This window comes from Rhipicephalus microplus, chromosome 9 (assembly GCF_043290135.1).
Source record: "Rhipicephalus microplus isolate Deutch F79 chromosome 9, USDA_Rmic, whole genome shotgun sequence".
Lineage (NCBI taxonomy): Eukaryota > Metazoa > Arthropoda > Arachnida > Ixodida > Ixodidae > Rhipicephalus > Rhipicephalus microplus.
In genome coordinates this window covers 12,094,509-12,109,277 of record NC_134708.1, presented here as the reverse complement: position 1 = coordinate 12,109,277, position 14,769 = coordinate 12,094,509, and the positions used below count along the sequence as shown (strand labels likewise).

General features: G+C 46.4%; 1 protein-coding gene across 2 annotated transcripts in view; it reads left to right on the top strand.

Annotated features, from left to right (window-relative positions):
• The window catches only part of LOC119163474 (uncharacterized), a 403,044-nt gene that overhangs the window by 351,367 nt on the left and 36,908 nt on the right, over positions 1-14,769 (top strand). The gene's annotated exons all lie outside the window — the stretch shown is intronic.

The following is a 14,769-nucleotide window of genomic DNA, read 5'->3' as shown; positions in this document are numbered from 1 at the left end:
ATCGTCATATTCCGCCGAGCGGTGGCGCAGTGCTCAACTCTGTCAAGTGAAGGGGGAAAGTCGAGTCGAGGAGCGTTTGTAAAATACGGGGGTCAGTCAAATTGCGGAGCTCTTTAGGGGCCCTGTCGTGTGCTGTGTGTGCTGTCGTCGCTATAGGCGTAACGCGGGGAAAATCACGTTAATATAGAAAAAAAAGACGACCCAATTCAGAAATAGGGAGAGGAAGAGCGAGCAAAAAAAAATAGGAATAAGCGCAGAAATAAAGAGCAATAAAGACAAAAAAAATACCAAGAATAAACGGAGAACTAGAAGAAGAATGAAAGAGAAAAGCGATGAGAAACGAAAAAGGTTGCCCCACTCCGCAATTCCCTCAGGCTTGGCGCCGCTAAGGCGAAGCTGTCTTACTTTTGGATATCGCCACGTCGCCTACATCCAAGTTCAGCGTTTGCATCAGGAGCGAGATGGCCGTCAGCCTGCAGCTGCCGACGCTGCTTCACGATGTTCGCAGAACAACGTGACTGCGCCTGTTCTCGCTTCCAATGCAACAACGAAGCAACAAAGATGCCGCAGCGGTCGCGGCGACCAGAGGCTCAACTTTCCTGGCGGCGGCGCTGTACATAGTGCGTCTCAACGTGCTTTATTGAATTATCGATCATGGCTTGTCGAGACGCTGCTAAACCACCGCAAGCTCGCGAGTCCTGCACCATATTACTTTGTGTATAGTCCACCATAGAGTACATAGCAACTGCAGTTTCAGCTTGGAAGAGTCCCTTATATTTTCGAAGATGGCTCGAAGGCGAAAGCCATCTCTTTTTTCCTTCCAGTCGGTGCACTGATCCTCAACCACCCCACTCCAAAAGTTTTCGACACCTTACGCGGTTTGTTTTGCACTGCCTCCGTGATTTTCTCGACCATAGGGTTTCCTAAAATTAACTAGAGGGGATTGTGGCGCTGCGATCGTTCAGCGACCATGGCAAAGGTACGGGTATAGTACACGGATTTGCTTAGTCTTCGTGTTGGCGGGCTTCGAACGCATTTGTGACTTCATTTATTGTTGTTTTCGTCTTGTTTCTAATAAAAGAACGGAACATTGTGAACTTCATCAGTCTATTTGAATTGGTTAGCCTAAAAAGTTGAGGTTGGGAAGTGTAACTGCTGAACATTTGCTGATAGCCGTTTCGTGAAAAAGCAGCTTCGAGTCCCGCGAAGTCAAGCAGAGCCAAAAGTACGTAGGTTAGACAAATTTGTGTACTACCCATCCTTCCTATGCTCGCTGAAGCGTCATGTGTTGCAGCTCGCGTAGACACTAGCGACAAAGTTCCCTCGAGGTTGTTTATAGGAAACTCTATGGTTCCGATCAAGCTACATGTGACTCCATGTGATGACCTAAACCTGACACGTCCCGCCATGAGACGTCATAGTGACGTCGGGATAAAGTCGAAAGTATTGGCGACTTGCAATTCAATATTATTCTCATTTGGTGATGTCATCTATTGATGATTTTTTGCGTCAATCGTGTTGGCATCGAGGGTTGATTTTCACTTTTTACAGGGAACACAAATAATACCCTCCTAACGATAACTTGTGGCACTGACACTTGTAGAGGTAATGTCACCAGCATAACGGAAAAGAATTAGGGTATAGTGGGTAAATAATTGCGACAAAAAATTGAAGAATAATGAATAATATTTTTAATTTCACTCTTTACTAATAAATGTCAACGCAGAAACTATCGTTTGGGTACATGGTTTGTGCTGCATAAAAATGACCCTGTTGCCACATGTTCGAAGGGGTGTTTAAAAAGAATGGCAGCATATCCACGGAGTGAATGATGGAGAGTGGGGCGAAGCATCCGTCCGTCCATTCGTTCTTGCTTCCTTTCGTCCATGCGTGCGTTTGTGTGGCCGCCCGTGCGTCCATCCGCCCGTCCGTGCGGGCGTCTGTTCGTGCAGCCGTCCCGGCGTTCGTCCATGCATCCGCTCCTGCGTCTGTCTATGCGTTCATCCGTCCGTGTAGCCATCCGTGCGTCCGTCCATGCATCTGTCTGTATGTCTGTTCGTCCACCTATTCAACACTCCAAGTACCACCATCTCACATCTTTTCATCATATATTCCTCATATAGAAGCACCGCCATCCAGCGGACAATATAAGGACTGAACGAGAGGAGGCACACGCACACTTTCTTATGGCTTGCGCTTCTAGTCAACTTCCTACTTTAACCACCTCGTGTTTATGGTATATACTAGTTCACTATATTCATGGCACTGTGGCCCAACGCTCGCTAAACCTTTCTAAAACCAAGGAGGTTACGCCCAGTGAGTATAACGTAGCAACCCTTTCGTATCAGATAGTGCTCAATGTACATGCCAATGGCTGCTAAGGGAGACAGGAGAATTCGGCTTTTAGGTAACGCACAAGCTGCGATTTTTTTATTGTTCAACAACGCACAGAATAAATCTCCCACCGGCACCACCTTGGAGGTCAAAATGTAAGACTGGTTACACACTGCTACTACGACTACGAGGGACGAACGGGTGCCGCTATAAGAAGCTTCGCCCCTAAAAAAAATGTTGCTTTGTGACGGGATGACTTTAAGCTCTCCCATAGTAGAGTACCAAGTGCTCTAAATTGTTAACCTATTTTTCTAAACACAAATGAACACGATATCTGATTTTGCCCCAACCTACGGGGCAAAACGAAACACAGCATGGGGCAGAGCAAGACAGCGTGAAAAAATTTCATTCCTTCAGATTTTGGGGTAGAAGCAACTTGAATTCACTCCACGGGCTCCCACATGGTCTTCATGGGCCCACTCCTTGCCCTACACGCAATGAATCGAGACAGAACCCGGCGCTGTGTTGCTCCGAAACTCCTAGCAGATCAATTACCCCCGTCTTTTTTGTGCTAGTGGTGTCTTTTTGATGAACGCCTGCACTTCATTAGATTATTCAACGATTGTAGGCTAGATGTGTTCCGAGGCATCTTATTCGCTTTTTTTTTTGCCGTTTCAATGAAGATTGCCTCAGGTGCGTGCACGAATGCAGCGGGCAGCAAACCTCACAACAGCCTACCTTCAGAAACAAGGCCTAAATATATCAACTGTGAAGTGCGCGTTGATGGCGTTTACACGCAAACCAATGACGCTATACTCTGTTTACATCAATGGGCAGAGTGTCAAATATGCACGGACGCATCGTTTTCTGGGCATATAATAATCGACAGAAGTCTTTTGTGGAGCCCACATTGTGCATACTTGAAGAAGAGACTGCTATCTATTGTGCATATAATGAAATTCTTGTGCGGGAAAACATGGGGAACTTCTGTGGCCTCCATGCTACAGCTGTACAGGGCCCAATTTCTGGGTCTATTGCGCTACAGCTTGCCGGTACTGACTAACACTTGCAAATCGAATACTCATTCATTGGAGAGTTTGCAGGGTCAGGCACTGCGTATCTGCCTAGGACTGCCCCGATGCGCTTCTACTTATGCCACAATCACGCTTGCCAAAGACCATCCGGTCAGGACATATGGAGTTGTGAATTGCCTCAGAGCGCACATTCGACATGCTAACCGTGTCCCCGACCACCACTTGGCCCTTCTACCTTCCGGAAGACCACGTGCTACGTTTTCAGACGTCATAGCCAAGCACCTAAACAGCATTCCATCAGGATATACGCCAGCTGCGAGAATGCATATCCTTTGTGGTGCCTCGACCAGCCGCAAGTACGTCTAGAAATTCCGGGAATCAAAAAGAAAAGCAATCACTCCAGAGTAGCATTGAAGCAAGCAACACTGCTATTATTACATGAGTTGTACTTAGACCGAACGCAGATATACACTGATAGGTCCGTCTCGTCCAGCAGCTCCTCAGGTGCCGCTGTAATTCCGGCTGCAGCAATGACAATCAAGTTTAAGTTGTCGCATATGACTACATCTACGGCATCAGAGCTTGCTGCTATAAGGGCTGCTTTACAATATCTTGTTCAAGAACGTCCAGGAAAATGGGTCATATTCTGTGATTCGAAGGCAGCGCTTCAGAGTTTGCAGTCTGCCATGCGTAGGAGGAGTCATGACCAATTGGTACAAGAAATAAGACTTTGCCATCATGACGCTCTAGCACGAGGGCATGATATTATATATCAATGGCTGCCTGGACATATCGGTATTACCGGAAATCAATTAGCCGATGATGCAGCCCGCTCAGCCCATGAAGAAACCCGTGTAGTCCCGATTCCTCTATCAAGGAATGATGCAGCAAGACAACTTTACCTGCTGGCTCGAGATCTCACACGCACGTTCTGGTAGTCTACCAGCTTTCAAAGGTGTCAATTTTATGAACTGGATCCTTCGCTCAAGCTAAAGCTACCATCACAACTTTCCCGCTCCGATGCGACACTGTTATGCCGCCTTTGGTTGGGTGTTGCATTTACAAAGGTGTACTCCTTTCGCATTGGTATGGCAGACACTCCTACATGCGACTACTGCGGAGCTGAAGAGACCATCGAACACGTCCTGTGCAGCTGCGCTTGCTACGACACACAGCGATGCCAGCTCCGGATGGTTTTGAATCAACTTGACCCCGGACCATTTTGTGTGCAGAAGATACTAGGACCTTGGGCATCTGCCTCAGTTGCGCAGAAGGCAACTAAAGCACTGCTACTTTACTTAAAGTCAACAAACCTGAGCGACCGCCTATAGACTGTGTGTGCTCCCCGAATGTGCTCGTGATTGTGTGTACCTTCTCATCTTTCTGCAACCTCTTTTCTCCCCTTTATACCTTCCCCAGTGCAGGGTAGCAAACCGGATGTGCGTCTGGTTAACCTCCCTGCCTTTCCTTGCATCTTTATCTCTCTCTCTCTCTCTCTCTTCAATGAAAAACTGCGCGGGCATTTCGTGGCTTTCAACTTGGTCAGCCGGGCTTTGAGAGGCGATGAATTTCTGACTTTCTGTCGCCTGTCATTTTTTTTAAATTTTTTTTATGAGAGAATCCTATTAAACCTCGATTGCCAGACTTGTTTCTGAATGGCTTGAGTTGGAGACTGTGTCGTTTCTTTATGTGCTTTTTGTGAGCATGCCTCCATGGGAACGCGGAAAAGAGTCGATGTAGCGCGAATATTCTTAGTCCTGTCCGCAACCGCAGTCAGTGTTTTTGTATGTCGTTTTCCACCCATGAAGCTGTATATAATGTCTTCTTCTGCGTCCTAACCCTTCTAAGAAAATATAATATATAATTATTTTGAGTAAATGGTTCGCTTAATAAGACACTCTCTAAGGCATTTCAATGCCTTTTCATTATGTTCTGACCCTCCCACATGCCCGAACTATAAAAAACCGCTTTGGCACCGTACACCAAATGAACCAAACTTTTGGCGGTATGTAGCTAGTAGTATAAAATAACGAAATCAATACGCAGGTGGTTCTAGAGCTATCGGATTAACTTCATGCACGTATCCAAACATTTGGCCGATCGTTTTGCCCCTTTTTGACGGGTTACGAACGCACCAACACCACCCGCATAACTTCTTCTACGCGAGCGCTGTCAGCAAAGACAAGCTTTTGCACATAAAAGGGTAGACTAAACCTATCAGGCTAGACACAAAGATGTACTCTGCCTCGGGCGAACATCTTCATTCTACGAACCGTGAACTGTAGCAGCCACCCTGACCCTGTTAACCATCTCTCACTGGTCATCTAAGCCTATATGTTACGTAATTTAAGCAGCGCGAAAATAACACACGGTGGCCAGAAAAACTACAAGACTAGCACTGATCAAATTTCAGTTGAAAATAAGAAAAACACAGCGCTTGTTTCGTATTTTTTTGTCCGTCGTGTGTTACTTTCGATTGATTGATTGATTGATTGATTGATTGATTGATTGATTGATTGATTGATTGATTGATATGTGGGGTTTAACTTCCCAAAACCATCATATGTTTAAGAGACACCATAGTGGAGGGCTCCGGAAATTTCGACCAGCTGAGGTTCTTCAACGTGCACCCAAATATGAGCACACGGGCCTACAACATTTCCGCCTCCATCGTAAATGCAGCCGCCGCAGCCGGCATTCGATCCCGCGACCTGCGGGTCAGCAGCCGAGTACCTTAGCCACTAAACCACCACGCCGAAGCGTGCGTTACGTTCGTGCTGTTAACCTGAAGTATGCTCAACCTACTAGCTCAGTCAGCCACTTTGCTATATGCTTCGGCATGACCCCCAAAACAGATGTTATATATGCCTCATCGGCCGTGATTTCTGTCACTCTTCGTTTTTCCTTTTAGGTTGTTGCGGGGTCCTTCCGATTCCAAGCACTCTGCTACCAAGTGGCGCTGAATGCATGGGACACTGCAAATTTCGCAGACCTATGCGATGCTGTTCGCAATTTCTTGTATAATATAGGGTACACCTTCAACGGGGGCCCGTGTGTTTACAAGTGCACGTTAGAGAACCCCAGAGGGCCGATATTTACGGAGCTCTATACACTACTGTGTCTCGCATAACCGTATGATGATTTTGTGACGTTAAAACCCAAAAATTATTAATATCATGACATGACGTCACAAATGCTGGCGCTATACAACGCGACGTAACGCCACATGATAGCCATTGTAGCGTCCTCCTTTGAGCGATGCACGAAACCGAAAAGCTTGCTATCTGAAGATAAGAAAAAAAATTAACATGGCGCTTGTTACTGTCACGTGACGCCCCGGCTTGCGTTCCCTAGAAGAAAAAGATGGCGGCTCTCTCCTTTGAGTGGCCAAGACACCCTTTGAGTTCTTGCTACAAAACGAGGCACGAGGACACAGAGGTCGCGAACGCTGTTACTTGTCTTCTTTTGCGTCCTCTTGTTTATAAAGCTTTGTTTTTTTTTCTTGTCATGGTAAACTTACACGTAAATTAAAGGTCCGACAGTTCGTTTTTAGGCCGCGTAATAGAGCCATCTTTGCGGGCACGTTGGGTCATGGCTTGCCCGCTCAAGTCTCACCCAATCCCTCCTCATCACCGCAAGAGGGCTTGGACTTCATGTCCCATCACAATGAAAGGCATCGCGCTTTTCGAAGTCGGTGTTTGAGCGAGGGTCGTCGGCTGACCAAAAAAGTGGCCGCCGACCTGATTTCATTTCAATCGATTGACCCGAAAGCGCGCGCGGCGCGGCTGTCTACGACGTCGGGCGTTTATTGAAATTGATCGCCGCCGGACACTTCGGCGGAGACCGCTCGCCAACGTTCTTTTCTCGCGCGCCCACGAGAACACGCACTTCGTAATAGTGCCGCTATTCGGGCCGCGGAAAGATAAAGATTTATTGCAGCAGAATAGCTGAGAAGTCGGTATGAATCGCTATACAGACAATTTGCTATACAGCGTTTGGTAAAAAGAATAACTGCACAGAAATAGGGATATATAAGACATGAATTATGAAGTTTTATGTGGTTCTTAATTAAATGTGATTGTCTCAGAGTCTTCAAAGTCTTACACTCAGTGCAATATGACACACTGATTTGATAGAAGCCTTGAGAATGTCGTGATCGTGACGAGGACCCGGCCGAGGTGCCAGGCTCGAAGGTAGATGTTATCCCGTACGCAAGCAAACTCGCAAGCGCAGAACATTTTATCAATAACGCTGTGTTAACGCACAATTTGATCTGGTCATTTCACCAAATGAGTTCGTTCGTTAACGAATAATTTTTCGGCGTGAAGCAGTAGCGGTATATCGAAGTGGATTCTTTCTCGAATGGTTAGTCAGTCTGCTATTGAAGTCCTTAAAGCGGGCTGGCAACGCATCTGGTCTCACATGGGTATTTACAAACTCCTGCTGGCATATGAAACTCTTTCAGGCTTAGGTTGGCTATTTAAGGGAAGGTTTCAAGGTTATACTCTGATCTTAAGGCTATTTCGGGCATGTAGAAGTGCGTGGCTGGACTTGTGTATGTCACTTACATCTACCGGGCCTCAACTGAAATGAAAAAAAAAAATAATAAACCGACAACTTTAAAGCCTACTGGTACGCACGTTTCTTATTCTCACTTTCGTTTGATTCAGTTTTCGCCCTCAAAACCTGGATCACGAATGCTGAGCGCAAACTGCGCCTCATTGTTCGAGAAGGTTCGTGATCATTGTAGATATATATAGTTCTGTTAATATTGTGCGCAAGAAGCGAACACTCGAGATTATGCCAGAGCTTTCGCAACGACCAGTGATGAGGCTGGAATATTCGACAGCGCATGTATAAACGATGACGCGCTTCGCCGATGGTCAGTTGATCGACGGCCGACGCTCTGTTCACCGCTATCAGTGCCAATGCGTTTCTGTAATCTGATTTCCTATTTACCGGCCACGAGTTCGGCCGAATGAACAGCTTCATCTGAACCACGAGTGTGCTCCCGTCATAACCCCATAGCAATAATAATCAGGCCAATGCCACCTTGATAATTTCAAGCCTGATCACTGTATCTGCCGTGGGATCTGACGTCACTCCGTTTGGACCGGTGTGTTTAGCTGCACAGCCTAAGCTGGCTCTCGGCGCTCGACAGACATACCCCCGTATTCACAAACGCTCCTCGACTCAATTTCCACCTTTCATTTGACAGAGTTGAGCACTGCGCCACCGCTCGGCTGAAAACGATGCTGCGCTATTCAAGAATCGCAGCAGATTATTGCTGATATGCAGTGATTTGCCGTGCCTAGAGACGGCGCTCCCATCGGCTTTCTCAAGTGAAGGTGAAGCGTTGAGTGAAGGAACGTTCTAGAATACGGGGGAAAGATTGCCAAGTCTGACGAACGTTTCGGGGCGTGCTGATGGGCTTTTTGGCGATTCGCAAAGACCGTGCTTTTTTTTTTGTGACCATAAACAACAGCGTGAATATGCGATACGCTTTGTGTTATGGATATTCGCAACGTGTATGGCTGCAAATCCGCACGGTTGGGTGACGCGGCATGGCGAATTGTCGCGGCAACTGTACCGAAGTTTCGAGTGTTCTCGTTTTCTAAGGACAACCGAAGAACGAAGTTGGAGCTGACGACGACATCCGTTTTCTCCGTGACCCGAAGGTACGTGTGTCCGTAGTACATATTTCAATGTAGTTCCAATGGCACCATCTCCACCATGTCTGATTCTTGCTCTATAATAAAGGTGTCGTGTGTGCTTCTGACTTGTTAGCGTAAGCTATGGTATTAAAATAATAAAACCGCGTGGCAGTACATTTTCAGAAGAGGCGTTTTTCCTTCAAGGCCAGTAAACATTTCGCTATTGGTGATTAGCCCCGTGGATTTCTAGTATTACTTCTGTTGACTTGGTAAATAAAAAAGGAAGGAATGTCATTGAACTACTTAGTGCATCGGTTTTGAGCATAGTATTTTCTTTCCTATGTTCCAACCACTTTATTGCGCTATTATAATTTTGCGCCAGTCTCGCCAGCACCTTAGCCTAATGTGTTTTTCTGAAATTCAGATACCTGTAGATACTTCCGGTAAAACTCTTTGTTAAATCGTTTTCAGGTGTGTGAGCTCTTCTTCAAGTTAGCATAATCATGATTGATTTGATTGATTGATTGATTGATATGTGGGGTTTAACGTCCCAAAACCACTATATAATTATGAGAGACGCCGTAGTGGAGGGCTCCGGAAATTTAGACCACCTGGGGTTCTTTAACGTGCACCCAAATCTGAGCACACGGGCCTACAACATTTCCGCCTCCATCGGAAATGCAGCCGCCGCAGCTGGTATTCGAACCTGCGACCTGCGGGTCAGCAGCCGAGTACCTTAGCCACTAGACCACCGCGGCGGGGCAAGCTAGCATATTCAAGAACCACTACCAAATATATCAATCGAACAACCGACAGTGCAGTAGAAGTGCCCACTGAAGCTAGACGGTTTAATCTAGACCCAGTGCGAATATTTTTCGCAGGCCCCAAGTTATATTGGACTACGCACCAGTGTAAGAGGGGCCGGAGCAAAAGAAGAAAAGCCACTCCTTGTGTCAGGCACAAGAGATTATTGTGAAACGAAATATTTCGTTTTCTCTTCCATTGACCATCACCCCGATATTGTGCTGAATAACATACTCGTGGCAGCACAACACACTCTCCCTAATAACTGCGTGTCTATATGAAGACATATATTCGAAAGAGTACACAATGAACTGCAAAGCTTTGCAAATGAATAGAACATTTTCTCTGTATGTTATAGATAGTGTGTTTGCGTGCATATGTGTGCGCACATAAAGAAAGAATGATTGGAATTTACCTTACTTATTTCGTCACTTTGTTAGTCCATCAAATTTCGCTTTATAGATCACACGTTCGATAGCGCAGTCTGACTTAGTCGTGCATGGAAGGAATGGCACACAGATAAATCTCCAAACGCTTTCAAGCGTAATAAATTACATAAAGCAGCGCCCTTTTCGACGCAAAATGCAGAATAAAGCTGTTAAGCGTGTAAAACTCGCAGCGAGCGCTTTAACTTTTAACGGTAGGCGATGGTGGCAATGGATTGATAGCCTCTCGTACGCGCGCTCGCTCGGGCAAAACAAGTGACGTCACGGCGGCGGTGAGCAGGCCTGAAAATATTCTTTTAGGTGGAATCAGCTAGGCCCTCTGTTTAAAATTTTACCAGCAGTTCTTCCAATCTAGTCTTCGTACAATCCTTCAGTTTCAGCATTTGCGACCAATGCAGACACGAGCTTGGTATAGGTTTAGGACGAAACAATATTAAGGCCCTCTTTGCAATACTTATCCGAAATGCGATATTGGCGTGCCACATGGCTTCAGCACGATTGGCTAAGTGATGGAATCACTAGTGGCCCAGTCACTTACATCACTAATTTTCTATTCACCATCAAAAAAAGTACAGGACAAACGCGCGCTGATTTCATCAAAAACATGGCACAGATTTTCTACATTCAGTGATTGGCAAAATTCATAAGTAAACTTAGAGATAAATTGCACTGTCTCTATGGCTTAAACCATTTGGAAGAGAAGAAAAAAGCCCGTCTTCACTGCCAGCAAACAACGCGTGTGTTTAGCCGTTTGTACGAGGTTGCCTACTTAAGGGAAACTATGCCGGTCGTCATCATCAATGTTGCGAGCCCGCGAGGTGGCTGAGGAGCTCGACATCTGTCGCCACGCGGGAGCAGCCCGCGAAACAGTGATCTGTGTTTTGGAGTACCCAATTAAAGTTTATTCAATTCAATCCATCTGTGTTGCGGCTGGAGCGTCATGTGAGGCGCTTTTGCCATGTTGTTGCATCACACTAGTTGAAGGGGCCCTGAATTACTTGTTCAAGTAACCAAGGAATGAATTCACTGGAAGTGCTTATTCCCTCACGGGAAAAAGAACAACGTCACGCGCGCCTCGTGACGTTGAGCACTTTTTTTTCTTCGAATGCGCGGCTTTGTCAGTGTGATCGCGCACATACGCGCATGGATGCGTCGCGGCCGCCCACTGCGATCTCTGTAACGACCAAGCGCGCCATGTTCAAATCAGCCAACGACTGATAGATGGGCTTTTTAGGAGTGGTTTTCGAGCGTCTTCCATGCTTTGTCGAGAGAAGAGAAAGCAATCGCTTTAGCTGAATTTCATAATTTATTGTGCATTCCAGGCCGCGTGCTTCGTTAAAAAATTTGGCTGACGTGTTCTAGGAAGCCTCTACTACCAATCGGCAGTGTTTTCTGACCACGCTAAAAAAGTGTTGCAGGGCCCCTTTAAAGCGCACTCCTCCCCCCCTTACAGCTGTGTCTGCTGTTGACCCAAGGGCATACGTGCAGCAAAGTATATAATGATAGCGGATTTTGTAATAGCTTGTTTGGGGGCGGGCACTTTAAGGTCACGCCTTATGTCTATTAGCCAGGTATGACATCAGTTAAGAACATGGGAGAAATACCAGTCATGGCAGCTTACATTTCAACGATAGTAAACGAGTTGGCGTATAACATGGCCACACGTGGGTAAGCATGATTCGAATTTAGGCAAACGAAAGTATGTGTAAAAACAGCAAATGGTGGTCTAAACGTGTTCAAAATAGCACTGTTTTTCATCCGATGTGTGCTGCCAGCGCTGGCGTGTAGATGCAGATCGTCAAGCTGTGGTCGTGTTCTTCTTAACCTCATTCTCTCCGTTAACCGCTAGACCTTGATTGATTGATATGTAGGGTTTAACGTCCCAAAACCACCATAACTACTAGATCGTGAGAAATAACAATTTTTTTTTCGTTTGTTTCGGTACAACGAATAGCGTTCAGAAAAAAAAAAACTGAACCTGGGGTCAGATTGCACGTTCATCGTAACTCATCATAGAAAAAGGAAAGCGGCTGGTCGATCTTGCGAGATGACGATAGACTTCCCGCAGAGTCGCGGTCGTCTTCTCGCGCGCGTCGAATTTCCCGCCATGGTCTCTGAAGCGCTACGTGGAGCACTTTCCTACGCCTTCATCGGTGCTGCAGACATTCATCCCGAGACGTACGAGCGCATGGGCCGAATCCAGGAACAACCTGCAGAAGGGAGAGTGCGCATTTACTTGGCAGAAAAGCACGAGCTGTTAATGACAGTGTTACCAAGCAGTGATGTTCCGTGCAAAAAATCGTTTCCCTTTTTCGGGGATTTTTCGCCTGTCATTTTGAGCAATAGGAAAAAAAAATACAAAATCTTCGTGATATTGCAGGGAAATTTAAGAATGGTTAAATTGTTGTATGACGACCGATAATTAGCGGTCACAGTGCGTCTTCATCTGCTGTAATCGGTTCTGGCAGATGCTCCACGCAAGCATAGCCTTTGAGATTTGTTTCTAATATACACGCGGAGCCATTCTTAGTTCACTATTAATGTTAGACTTGAAGGCCACAATGCGCAGTGTACTAACAGTATATGAATTCAAAGAAAAAACATGCTTTTGTTGTGCCTCAGTGGAGAGTCGTGATTTCAAAAGTCCCCAGTACATGAGACACCTGTAATTATAGTATATGTGTACATGAAGGGGGGCAAAAATTAGTACTGTGCTGCAGGAACACATGCTGGGAATTTCGTCAACGTTTGCAGGGAAAACTCCCCGAAATGGGGAATTTTCCTATCTATGAATGGGAATTCTTCGGCGTAGTACGGAACATCACTGTCACCAAGCGCTAGTTTCCCGACAAGTCACTTTATTGCCGCCTTGCATCCTATAAGACGCGTGAAGACTATTCATATGGCCCTTATTGCAAAGCATAATGAAACTGTCTTCCAGAAAGCCTGACAGCAGTGGTGTATCCAGGCGGTGGCACACCGTGCACATGCCCTTCCCGAAATTTATCATCATGGGACATAGATCACGACATGACATTTCAACGCGACATAAGTTTGAAGGAATTATAAGTGGACGAAAAAAAGAAATGCGAAGGAATTAAAAGTGAACGAAGAATTGATCGATAGATATGGGGGGTTTAACGTCCCAAAAATGTTTCATTACGGCTTTTAGCCCAGGAGACCATCCAAAATGTAATGTTTTCGTTTTATTCTGGGAAATAAAAAGACAGAAAAGAAAAAAAACGCCATTTGATTATGAGAGACGCCGTAGTGGAGAACTCCGGAAATTTCCACCACCTGTGGTTCTTTAACGTGCACCAAAATCTGAGCACATAGGCCTACAACATTACCACCTCCACCGGCAATGCAGCCGCCGCAGCCGGGATTCGATCCCGTGATCTGCGGGTCAGCAGCCGAGTATACCTTAGCCACTAGACCAACGCGGCGGGACATGTGAACGAAGAAGAACTCTTAAAGTCGGTGGGATCCGCACCCACAATTATCGAACAAATTCAAAGGATGGCGGGGGGGGGGGGGGGCTCGCATCTATAAACTTCCGGCTAAACTTCCGGTCACCGTAACACACGAAATAGTCATGTTGAATGTGCCTGAACGTTACGTATGGCGTCATGCCGCCAATAAAACTTGAACTGAGGGCAAGGTTCTGGCCGTCGTTGCTCATGTATCGCTATTTTACCGCTGTCGGCGCTTGGTCCATGTCAACGGGGCGTCACTATAACGTACGCTGTCGCGCTCCGCGGCTCTCACTATTTCGAAAACATCACTACTGCCACAACCATAGAGTCGACAGCGACGCGCAACTCTACCAGTGACGTCATGGGTGACGTTACTGCATAGGTCACGTGACTGTCCCGCATGTGACCGTGACCGGAAGCTCTGCTTCTGCGCTCTTTAGGGTGCGAAAACTCGCATGTGCCGACTGGCAGGACACAGCGTACTAAGCATATCTAATTCACTGTACAGCCAGGATCCCAGAACATTCTAAAAATGTATGCAAATTCGCGACGAGTGACCATCTCGAGTGGCACGCTGCACATGCTATGTTTGTGAAATTTAGATCAGATGATTAGAGAGATAATTGAGGGGTTTGGAATGAACAGTAGCAAACTGTTGTGTGAGATGCCCGTCTGTTTTGTTGTCTGAAAAAAAAAATGGTGGTCTCGTCGTGGTAGCCATGGCGCCGTCTCTGTAAAGTAATGTTTAGTGTGACAGTGATATCGACACCATTTTTTTTCTTCTTGCAGATCTGTAATTACACTGTGACCATGCGCAATAAACCTCAGTTGTGCGGCGCCCCGCCGCGGTGGTCTAGTGGCTAAGGTACTCGGCTGCTGACCCGCAGGGCGCGGGTTCAAATCCCGGCTGCGGCGGCTGCATTTCCGATGGAGGCGGAAATGCTGCAGGCCCGTGTGCTCAGATTTGGGTGCACGTTAAAGAACCCCAGGTGGTCGAAATTTCCGGAGCCCTCCACTACGG